The following is a 12,174-nucleotide window of genomic DNA, read 5'->3' on the forward strand; positions in this document are numbered from 1 at the left end:
GATTTAAAAAAAAAGTTGAAAAGGTTGAAAAAGTTTGAAAACACTGCAAAAAGTTGAAAAGGGTTGAAAAAAGTTGAAAAAGTTTGAAAAAGTTTGAAAACACTGCAAAAAGTTGAAAAGGGTTGAAAAAATTTGAAAAAGGTTCAAAACACTGCAAAAAGTTGAAAAATGTTTAAAAAGGTTGAAAACACTGCAAAAACTTAAAAAAGTTGATAGAGGTAGAAGGAGCAGTGCAGTCAGTGTCAGAGTAACAGAGGATCAATAGAGCTCCAGTCTTAATGGAGAAATCCAGACTAATCAAGCTGCAGCAGGACAACAGGTGTGTCTGTTGCTATGGAGACCAGCTGCACAGCAGCCATGACAGTGAATCAGCACTTTTTAATGGAGTGTGCATGGTTGAAGAAATGGCGTTTCTCGGGGACCGAGATGTGAAATTGAAAAAGATTTTCACACAGTCAGATTCAGAAGCCTTTCATGAATTTAATGGTGCAGGAATCATGTCTGTAGGATCTTCCATTCAGCCACGGCAATGGTGCGAACACGAGTGAAGTTTTGGATTCAGGCGTCTCGAAAATGCATTGGAGCGGATGGGAGAAAATTCTGCACTCTCCTCAAACAAATGCCTCTGGAGAGAGAACGGTTTGAGATAGAGACAAAGTGACTCAATTTTACGGGTCACAAGAAAAATTCCTACATTTTGAGGGGTTATAGTGCAGATTGAGCCAGAAATGTGGCCGTACGGACGAGAAAAGAATGTTTTTCTTGGTTAAAATTCAGAGCCTCCCGCACTCTAAATTCCTTTCTCCCACTCTAGCTTTTCCAATACACACCCATTGTAAACTCCAAAAACGTCTGAAATTCTCTCCGTACTTGAAGGCTCACAGTTTAAATTTGGTAGAAGATCTTGAAATGATGCTACATACCTGAATAGAGGACAAAAATGCCTACATTTTAAAAGTAAAATGACTTGTCTATGTGAAAGTATGACAAAGTAGTAAGGGTTGAAAGTTGAAGGAGTTGAAAGGTCAGTTGAAGGGTTTTCCCATCCACTTCAATGTTAAAAATAATTTTAAAAAGTTGAAATATTTAAAAAAGTTTAAAAAAGTTTAAAAAGTTTAAAAAGGTTTAAGAAAGGGCTTAAAAAGTTGAATATTTTAAAAGTTGAATGGTTAAAATCGGTTAAGATTTGAAGAAGTTATAAGGTTCCAAAGTTTGAAAAAATCTCCATCCGTTAACATGGGGCAAAAAGTTGCACAAAAGTTGAAATATTTCAAAAAGTTTAAAAGATTTTAAAAAGTTAGAACATAGCACCCAAGTCCTTAAAAAGCTGCACAATTTGATATCTGAATGGTCCAAATCGGACAAAATTTGGAGGAGTAGTTAAGCGTCAAAAATCGGCGGAAGAAGTCAGAAGAAGAAGAATAATACTAGAAAAAATTTGCAGTTCCTGAAGAAACTGCAAGTGTGAATGCTGAGCTGAAAATGTTAAACTGTAATGCAGAAAAACTGAATAAGAAAAGGTGAAAAACCCTAAAATAAAGTCATAAAAGGTTGAAAAAGTTTGAAAAAGGTTGAAAACACTGCAAAAAGTTGAAAAGGGTTAAAAAAGGCTGAAAACACTGTAAAAAGTTGAATGAGTTTGAAAAAGGTTGAAAACACTGCAAAAAGTTGAAAAAGGTTGAAAAAGTTTGAAAAAAGTTGAAAAAGGTTGAAAACACTGAAAAAAGTTGAAAAAAGTTGAAAAAGGTTAAAAACACTGCAAAATGTTGAAAAAGGTTGAAAAAGGCTGAAAACGCTACAAAAAGTTGAAAAAGGTTGAAAAAGTTTGAAAAAAGTTGAAATAGGTTGAAAACACTGAAAAAAGTTTAAAAAAGTTGAAAAATGTTAAAAACACTGCAAAATGTTGAAAAAGGTTGAAAAAGGCTGAAAACGCTACAAAAAGTTGAAAAAGGTTGAAAAAGTTTGAAAAAAGTTGAAAAAGGTTGAAAACACTGAAAAAAGTTGAAAAAGGTTGAATGAGGTTGAAAAATGTTGAAAACACTGCAAAAAGTTGAAAAGCGTTGAAAAAAGTTAAAAAAGTTTGAAAAAGTTTGAAAACACTGCAAGAAGTTGAAAAGGATTGAAAAAAGTTGAGAAAGGTTGAAAAATTTTGAAAAAGGTTGAAAGCGCTGCAAAAAGTTGAAAAATGTTGAATGAGGTTGAAAAATGTTGAAAACACTGCAAGAAGTTAAAGGTTAAAAAAAAAGTTGAAAAGGTTGAAAAAGTTTGAAAACACTGCAAAAAGTTGAAAAAAGTTTGAAAAAGGTTGAAAAAGTTTGAAAACACTGCAAAAAGTTGAAAAGGGTTGAAAAAAGTTGAGAAAGGTTGAAAAATTTTGAAAAAGGTTGAAAACACTGCAAAAAGTTGAAAAAGGTTGAAAAAGTTTGAAAAAAGTTGAAAAAGGTTGAAAACACTGAAAAAAGTAGAAAAAAAGTTGAAAAAGGTTGAAAACGCTACAAAAAGTTGAAAAAGGTTGATAGAGTTAGGAGGAGCAGTGGAGTCAGTGTCAGAGTAACAGAGGATCAATAGAGCTCCAGTCTTAATGGAAAAATCCAGACTAATCAAGCAGCAGTCAGCACAACAGGTGTGTCTGTTGCAATGGAGACCAGCTGCACAGCAGCCATGACAGTGAATCAGCACTTTTTAATGGAGTGCGCATGATTGAGAAAATGTCGTGCCTGGAGAACCCAGAGGTGAAATTGAAAAAGATTTTCACACAGTCAGATTCAGAAGTCTTTCATGAATTTAATGGTGCAGGAATCATGTCTGTAGGATCATCCATTCAGCCATACCAATTGTGCGAACACGAGTGAAGTTTTGGATTCAGGCGTCTCGAAAATGCATTGGAGCGGATGGGAGAAAATTCTGCACTCTCCTCAAACAAATGCCTCTGGAGAGAGAACCGTTTGAGATAGAGACAAAGTGACTCAATTTTACGGGTCACAAGAAAAATTCCTACGTTTTGAGGGGTTATTGTGCAGATTGAGCCAGAAATGTGGCCGTACGGACGAGAAAATAATTTATTTTTTGGTTAAAATTCAGAGTCTCCCGCACTCTAAATTTGATTCTCCCACTCTAGCTTTTCCAATACACACCCATTATAAACTTCAGAAACGGCTAAAATTCTCTCCATACTTGAAGCCTCACAGTTTAAATTTGGTAAAAGATCTTGAGATGATACTACATACCTGAATAGAGGACAAAAATGCCTACGTTTTAAAAGTAAAATGACTTGTCTATGTGAAAGTATGACAAAGTAGTAAGGGTTCAAAGTTGAAGGAGTTGAAAGGTCAGTTGAAGGGTTTTCCCATTAACTTCAATGTTAAAAATAATTTTAAAAAGTTGAAATATTTCAAAAAGTTGAACAAAGTTGAAAAAGTTGAAAAAGGTTGAAGAAAGGGTTTAAAAAGTTGAATATTTTAAAAGTTGAATGGTTAAAATCGGTTAAGATTTGAAGAAGTTATAAGGTTCCAAAGTTTGAAAAAATCTCCATCCGTTAACATGGGGCAAAAAGTTGCACAAAAGTTGAAATATTTCAAAAAGTTTAAAAGATATTAAAAAGTTAGAACATAGCAGGAATGTCCTTAAAAAGCTGCACAATTTGATATATGAATGGTTCAAATCGGACAAAATTTGTAGGAGTAGTTAAGCGTCAAAAATCAGCGGAAGAAGTCAGAAGAATAATAATAATAATATTAAAGATTTGGAATGTAAAGGTGTGAATGCCTTCAGCATTCACACAACTAGAAAAAAATTTGCAGTTCCTGAAGAAACTGCAAGTGTGAATGCTGAGCTGAAAATGTTAAAGTGTAATGCAGAAAAAGCTCAATAAGCAAAGATAAAAAACCCTGAAATAAAGTCGAAAAACTTTAAAAAAGTATGAAAACGCTGCAAAAGTTGAAAAAGGTTGAAAAAGTTTGAAAACACTGCAAAAAGTTGAATCAGTTTGAAAAAGGTTGAAAACACTGCAAAAAGTTGAAAAATGTTGAAAAACGTTGAAAACACTGCAAAAAGTTGAAAAAGTTTGAAAACGCTGCAAAAAGTTGAAAAAAGTTTAATAAGCTTGAAAAACGTTTTAAAAACTTGAAAAAGGTTGAAAAGGGTTGAAAACACTGCAAAAAGTTGAAAAAAGGTCAAAAAGATTGAAAAATGTTGAGAAAGGTTGAAAAAATTTGAAAACACTGTAAAAGTTGAAAAAGGTTGACAACACTGCAAAAAGTTGAAAAAGGTTGAAAAAGGTTCAAAAAAGTTGAAAAAGTTTGAAAAAGGTTGAAAACAATGCAAAAAGTTGAAAAAGTTTAAAAAAGGTTGAAAACACTGCAAAAAGTTGAAAAATGTTGAAAAAGGTTGAAAACACTGCAAAAAGTTTAAAAAAGGTTGAAAACACTGCAAAAAGTTGAAAAAGGTTGAGAAATGTTGAAAACACTGCAAAAAGTTTAAAAAAGGTTGAAAACACTGCAAAAAGTTGAAAAAGGTTGAGTAATGTTGAAAACACTGCAAAAAGTTAAAAAAGGTGATAGAGGTAGAAGGAGCAGTAGAGTCAGTGTCAGAGTAACAGAGGATCAATAGAGCTCCAGTCTTAATGGAAAAATCCAGACTCATCAAGCAGCAGCAGCACAACAGGTGTGTCTGTTGCAATGGAGACCAGCTGCACGGCAGCCATGACAGTGAATCAGCACTTTTTAATGGAGTGCGCATGGTTGAAGAAATGGCATTTCTCGGGGACCAAGATGTGAAATTGAAAAAGATTTTCACACAGTCAGATTCAGAAGCCTTTCATGAATTTAATGGTGCAGGAATCATGTCTGTAGGATCATCCATTCAGCCACGGCGATTGTGCGAACACGAGTGAAGTTTTGGATTCAGGCGTCTCCAAAATGCATTGGAGCGGATGGGAGAAAATTCTGCACTCTCCTCAAACAAATGCCTCTGGAGAGAGAACGGTTTGAGATAGAGACAAAGTGACTCAATTGTACGGGTCACAAGAAAAATTCCTACGTTTTGAGGGGTTATAGTGCAGATTGAGCCAGAAATGTGGCCGTACGGACGAGAAAAGAATGTTTTTGTTGGTTAAAATTCAGAGCCTCCGGCACTCTAAATTCGAATCTCCCACTCTAGCTTTTCCAATACACACCCATTGTAAACTCCAAAAACGGCTGAAATTCTCTCCGTACTTGAAGGCTCACAGTTTAAATTTGGTACAAGATCTTGCAATGATATTACATACCTGAATAGAGGACAAAAATGCCTACGTTTTAAAGGTTAAATGACTTTTCTATGTGAAAGTATGACAAAGTTTTAAGGGTTCAAAGTTGAAGGAGTTGAAAGGTCAGTTGAAGGGGTTTTCCATCCACTTCAATGTTAAAAATAATTTTAAAAAGTTGAAATATTTCAAAAAGTTTAAAAAGGTTTAAAAAGTTTAAAAAGGTTGGAGAAAGGGTTTAAAAAGTTGAATATTTTAAAAGTTGAATGGTTAAAATCGGTTAAGATTTGAAGGAGTTGAAGGGTTTCAAAGTTTGAAAAAATCTCCATCCGTTAACATGGGGCAAAAAGTTGCACAAAAGTTGAAATATTTCAAAAAGTTTAAAAGGTTTTAAAAAGCTAGAACATAGCAGGAATGTCCTTTAAAAGCTGAACATTTTGATACTTGAATGGTTCAAATCGGACAAAAACTGTAAGAGGAGTAAAGTGTCAAAAAAGGGCGGAAGAAGTCAGAAGAATAATAAAGAAACAGGAAAATAAAGGTGTGAATGCCTTCAGCATTCACACAACTAGAAAAAATTTGCAGTTCCTGAAGAAACTGCAAGTGTGAATGCTGAGCTGAAAATGTTAAACTGTAATGCAGAAAAACTGAATAAGACAAGGTGAAAAACCCTGAAATAAAGTTGAAAAAGGTTGAAAAATTTTGAAAACACTGCAAAAAGTCGAAAAAGGTTGAAAAAGGTTGAAAACAATGCAAAAAGTCGAAAAAGGTTGAAAACACTGCAAATAGTTGAAAAATGTTGAAAAAGTTTGAAAACGCTGCAAAAAGTTGAAAAAGGTTGAAAACACTGCAAAAAATTTGAAACAAGTTGAAAACGGTTGAAAACACTGCAAAAAGTTGAAACAAGTTGAAAACGGTTGAAAACACTGCAAAAAGTTGAAAAAGTTTGAAAAAGGTTGAAAACACTGCAAAAAGTTGAAAAATTTTGAAAAAGGTTGAAAACACTGCAAAAAGTTGAAAAATTTTGAAAAAGGTTGAAAACACTGCAAAAAGTTGAAAAATGTTGAAAAAGGTTGAAAAAGGTCGAAAACAATGCAAAAAGTCGAAAAAGGTTGAAAACACTGCAAATAGTTGAAAAATGTTGAAAAAGTTTGAAAACACTGCATAAAGTTGAAAAAGGTTAAAATAGGTTGTAAAAGTTTGAAAACGCTGCAAAAACTTGAAAAAGGTTGAAAACACTGCAAAAAATTTGAAACAAGTTGAAAACGGTTGAAAACACTGCAAAAAGTTGAAACAAGTTGAAAACGGTTGAAAACACTGCAAAAAGTTGAAAAAGTTTGAAAAAGGTTGAAAACACTGCAAAAAGTTGAAAAATTTTGAAAAAGGTTGAAAACACTGCAAAAAGTTGAAAAAGTTTGAAAAAGGTTGAAAACACTGCAAAAAGTTGAAAAAGTTTGAAAAAAGTTGAAAAAGGTTGAAAAAGTTTGGAAAAGGTTGAAAACACTGCAAAAAGGTTGAAAAGGGTTGAAAAACGTTGAAAAAGTTTGAAAACACTGCAAAAAGTTGAAATGGGTTGAAAAAGTTTGAAAACACTGCAAAAAGTTGAAAAAGTTTGAAAAAGGTTGAAAACACTGCAATAAGTTAAAAAAGGTTGAAAAACGTTGAAAAAGTTTGAAAACACTGCAAAAAGTTGAAAAGGGTTGAAAAAAGTTGAAAAAGGTTGAAAACACTGCAAAAAGTTAAAAAAAGTTTGAAAGGTTGAAAACACTGCAAAAAGTTGAAAAGGGTTAAAAAAAGGTTGAAAACAATGCAAACAGTTGAAAAAGTTTGAAAAAGGTTGAAAACACTGCAAAAAGTTGAAAAGGGTTAAAAAGGTTGAAAGCACTGTGAAAAGTTGGAAAGGGTTAAAAAAAGGTTGAAAACAATGCAAACAGTTGAAAAAGTCTGAAGAAGTTTGAAAACACTGCAAAAAGTTGGAAAGGGTTGAAAAAAGTTGAAACAGGTTGAAAACACTGCAAAAACTTAAAACAGTTGATAGACGGAGAAGGAGCAGTGCAGTCAGTGTCAGAGTAACAGAGGATCAATAGAGCTCCAGTCTTAATGGAAAAATCCAGACTCATCAAGCAGCAGCAGCACAACAGGTGTGTCTGTTGCTATGGAGACCAGCTGCACAGCAGCCATGACAGTGAATCAGCACTTTTTAATGGAGTGCGCATTGTTGAAGAAATGGCATTTCTCGGGGCCCGAAAGGCAAAATTGAAAAAGATTTTCACACAGTCAGATTCAGAAGCCTTTCATGAATGTAATGGTGCAGGAATCATGTCTGTAGGATCATCCATTCAGCCACGGCGATTGTGCGAACATGAGTGAAGTTTTGGATTCAGGCGTCTCGAAAATGCATTGGAGCGGATGGGAGTAAATTCTGCACTCTCCTCAAACAAATGCCTCTGGAGAGAGAACCGTTTCAGAAAGAGACAAAGTGACGCAATTGTACGGGTCACAAGAAAAATTCCTACGTTTTGAGGGGTTATTGTGCAGATTGAGCCAGAAATGTGGCCGTACGGATGAGAAAAGAATTTTTTTTTTGGTTAAAATTCAGAGCCTCCCGCACTCTAACTGCCACTCTCCCACTCTAGCTTCTCCAATACACACCCATTGTAAACTCCAAATATGGCTGAAATTCTCTCCGTACTTGAAGGCTCACAGTTTAAATTTGGTAAAAGATCTTGAAATGATATTACATACCTGAATAGAGGACAAAAATGCCTACGTTTTAAAAGTAAAATGACTTGTCTACGTGAAAGTATGACAAAGTTGTAAGGGTTCAAAGTTGAAGGAGTTGAAAGGTCAGTTGAAGGGTTTTCCCATCCACTTCAATGTTAAAAATAATTTTAAAAAGTTGAAATATTTCAAAAAGTTGAACAAAGTTGAAAAAGTTTAAAAAGGTTTAAGAAAGGGTTTAAAAAGTTGAATATTTTAAAAGTTGAATGGTTAAAATCGGTTAAGATTTGAAGAAGTTATAAGGTTCCAAAGTTTGAAAAAATCTCCATCCGTTAACATGGGGCAAAAAGTTGCACAAAAGTTGAAATATTTCAAAAAGTTTAAAAGATATTAAAAAGTTAGAACATAGCAGGAATGTCCTTAAAAAGCTGAACATTTTGATACTTGAATGGTTCAAATCGGACAAAAACTGTAAGAGTAGTTAAGCGTCAAAAAATGGGGGAAGAAGTCAGAAGAATAAAAACTAGAAAAAATTTGCAGTTCCTGAAGAAACTGCAAGTGTGAATGCTGAGCTGAAAATGCTAAACTGTAATGCAGAAAAAGCTCAAGAAGCTCAAGATGAAAAGTTGAAAAAGGTTGAAAAATTTGAAAATCTGCAAAAAGTTGAAAAAGGTTGAAAATGCTGCAAAAAGTTGAGAAAGGTTGCAAAAATTTGAAAACGCTGCAAAAATTCGAAAGAAGTTGAAAAAGGTTGAAAACACTGCAAAAAGTTGAAAAAGGTTGAGAAAGGTTAAAAACGCTGCAAAAAGCTGAAAAGAGTAGAAAAAGGTGGTGAAAGTTTGAAAACACTGCAAAAAGTTGAAATAGGGTCAAAAAGTTTGAAAACGCTGCAAAAAGCTGAAAAAGGTTGAAAACACTGCAAAAAGTTGAAAGGGGTTGAATGCGCTGCAAAAAGTTGAAAAGAGTAGAAAAAGGCGGTGAAAGTTTGAAAACACTGCAAAAAGTTGAAAGAAGTTAAAAAAGGTTGACAAAGTTTGAAAACGCTGCAAAAAGTTAAAAAAAGGTGAAAATACAGCAAAAAGTTGAAAAAGGTTGAAAACACTGCAAAAAGTTGAAAAAGGTTGAAAAAGTATGAAAACGCTGCAAAAATGTTGAAAAAGGTTGAAAGCGCTGCAAAAAGTTGAAAAATGTTGAAAAAGTTTGAAAGCACTGCAAAAAGTTGAAAACAGTTGAATAAGGTTGAAAAATGTTGAAAACACTGCAAAAAGTTGAAAAAGGTTGAAAAAGTTTGAAAACGCTGCAAAAAGTTGAAAAAGGTTGAAAAAGTTTGTAAAGGCTGCAAACACTTGAAAAATGTTGAAAAAGGTTGAAAACGCTGCAAAAAGTTGAAAAAGTTCAAAAAGGTTGAAAACGCTCCAAAAAGTTGAAAAAGGTTCAAAAATGTTGAAAACGCTGCAAAAAGTTGAAAAAGAAGCAGTAGACATCAGTAGAGTCAGTGTCAGAGTAACAGAGGATCAATAGAGCTCCAGTCTTAATGGAAAAATCCAGACTAATCAAGCAGCAGTCAGCACAACAGGTGTGTCTGTTGCAATGGAGACCAGCTGCAGAGCAGCCATGACAGTGAATCAGCACTTTTTAATGCAGTGCGCATGGTTGAAGAAATGGCTTTTCTCGGTGACCGAGATTCGAAATTGAAAAAGATTTTCAAACAGCCAGATTCAGAAGCCTTTCATGAATTTAATGGTGCAGGAATCATGTCTGTAGGATCTTCCATTCAGCCACACCGAGGGTGCGAACATGAGTGAAGTTTTGGATTCAGGCATCTCCAAAATGCATTGGAGCGGATGGGAGAAAATCCTGCACTCTCCTCAAACAAATGACTCTGGAGAGAGAACCGTTTGAGATAGAGACAATGTGACTCAATTGTACGGGTCACAAGAAAAATTCCTACGTTTTGAGGGGTTATTGTGGAGATTGAGCCAGAAATGTGGCCATACGGACGAGAAAAGAATTTTTTTTTTGGTTAAAATTCAGAGCCTCCCGCACTCTAACTGCCACTCTCCCACTCTAGCCTCTCCAATACACACCCATTGTAAACTCCAAAAAAAGCTGGAATTCTCTCTGTACTTGAAGGCTCACAGTTTAAATTTGGTAAAAGATCTTGAAATGATATTACGTTCCTGAATAAAGGACAAAAATGCCTACGTTTTAAAAGTAAAATGACTTGTCCACGTGAAAGTATGACAAAGTTATAATGGTTCAAAGTTGAAGGAGTTGACGGGTCAGTTGAAGGGTTTTCCCATCCACTTCAATGTTAAAAATAATTTAAAAAGTTGAAATATTTCAAAAAGTTCAAGAAAGTTGAAAAAGTTTAAAAAGGTTGAAGAAAGGGTTTAAAAAGTTGAATATTTTATAAGTTGAATGGTTAAAATCGGTTAAGATTTGAAGAAGTTATAAGGTTCCAAAGTTTGAAAAAATCTCCATCCGTTAACATGGGGCAAAAAGTTGCACAAAAGTTGAAATATTTCAAAAAGTTTAAAAGATTTTAAAAAGCTAGAACATAGCACCCATGTCCTCAAAAAGCTGCACAATTTGATATATGAATGGTTCAAATCGGACAAAATTTGTAGGAGGAGAAGCGTGCCAAAAAACGGCGGAAGAAGTCAGAAGAGGAATGTAATCGTGTGAATGCCTTCAGCATTCACACAATAAAGAAACAGGAAAATAAAGGTGTGAATGCCTTCAGCATTCACACAAAAATTTGCAGTTCCTGAAGAAACTGCAAGTGTGAATGCTGAGCTGAAAATGTTAAACTGTAATGCAGAAAAAGTTCAAGCAGAAAGGTTGAAAAAGTTTTGAAATTAATTGAAAAAGGTTGACAAAGTATGAAAACGCTGCAAAAAGTTGAAAAGACTTCAAAAAGGTTGGACAAGTTTGTAAACGCTGCAAAAAGTTGGAAAACTTTGATAAAGGTTGAAAAAAATTGAAAAAACCTGAAAAAAGTTGAGGAAATCTTAAAAAACCTGATAAAGTTAAAAAACCTGAAGGTTGTAAAACTTGCAAAAGGTTGAAAAAGTTGACAAAGTTAGAAAGACCTGAAAAACAGTTTAAGTAAAAAAAATAAAAAAACTTAAAAAGGTTTAGAAATACTTAAGTTGGAAAAGATTAAAAATCTGAAAAAAAAGCTGAAACAAAGCTGAAAAAATGATAGTTATCAAATTTTGAAAAAGCTGAAAGTTAGAAAGACATGAAAAACGCTGAAAAAGGTTGAACATTTTTCAAAAAAACCTAAAAAAGTTTTAAAGTTGAAAAACTGAAGAAGTTTACAAAAGTATAAAAGTTTGACGCTGTAGAGGTTAAAGAAGCATCATAACGTTCTGTCTTAAAAGTTTGAATGTTAAATATTTAATCAAAGTTAAATTGATTTAAAAGTAATTTCATATAATGTCTTGTTAAAACAGAGTTAAAGGCTGAATAATTTTGGATACGCCTAAAAATAGGCAGCAATGTTGAAGTAAAATACACATTTTATTAACTGTTCAACAAGATCAAAACTTAAACATTTACAACAGAAAATATAATATATTTAGTGTTAACCAGCGCTCAGTCTGACATTGCAATGAATAAAAGAACATAGTTGTCTCCATTTGTCTTGTTTTAAGAGACAGCAAACAGAACTGAAACCCAACAGATCCACATGAGCAAGCATCAGCGACTGTGGAAAGGAAAAACTCCCTGTTAACAGGAAGAAACCTTTGCAGAACCAGGCTCAGAGGTGGCGGCTTTCTGCTATTCCGGTTGGGCTTCAGGGACAAAGAAGAACATGCAGTAGAGGCTTGTCGTACCTCCCAGATCAATCAGTCAGGACAGCTTTCCTCTTCTGAGTCTTTCAAGAGTCAGACTTTTTTCACACAATTTTACTGAGCAGACGCTTTTGTCCAAAGCGACGTACAACAGTGGGGGCAATTCAGGGTTCAGTGTCTTCCCCAAGGACACTTCGACATGCAGACAGTGGGAGACAGGAATTGAACTCACAACCTCCAGACTGAGTTCTGAATGTCCAGCAGCTCAGACCTGCTGTTTCCTCCAGATGAAGCTTGTTCTGTCCTTGGCTGGACGGCTGCTGCTCTCACAGCTCTTGTCCATGTTGTTCAGAGAGAATAGGAGACCCAGACGGAACCCTGCTGTGTGGTTGAGCTGTTCATGATGGA

Source organism: Salarias fasciatus, chromosome 14 (assembly GCF_902148845.1).
Source record: "Salarias fasciatus chromosome 14, fSalaFa1.1, whole genome shotgun sequence".
Taxonomy (NCBI): Eukaryota; Metazoa; Chordata; class Actinopteri; order Blenniiformes; family Blenniidae; genus Salarias; species Salarias fasciatus.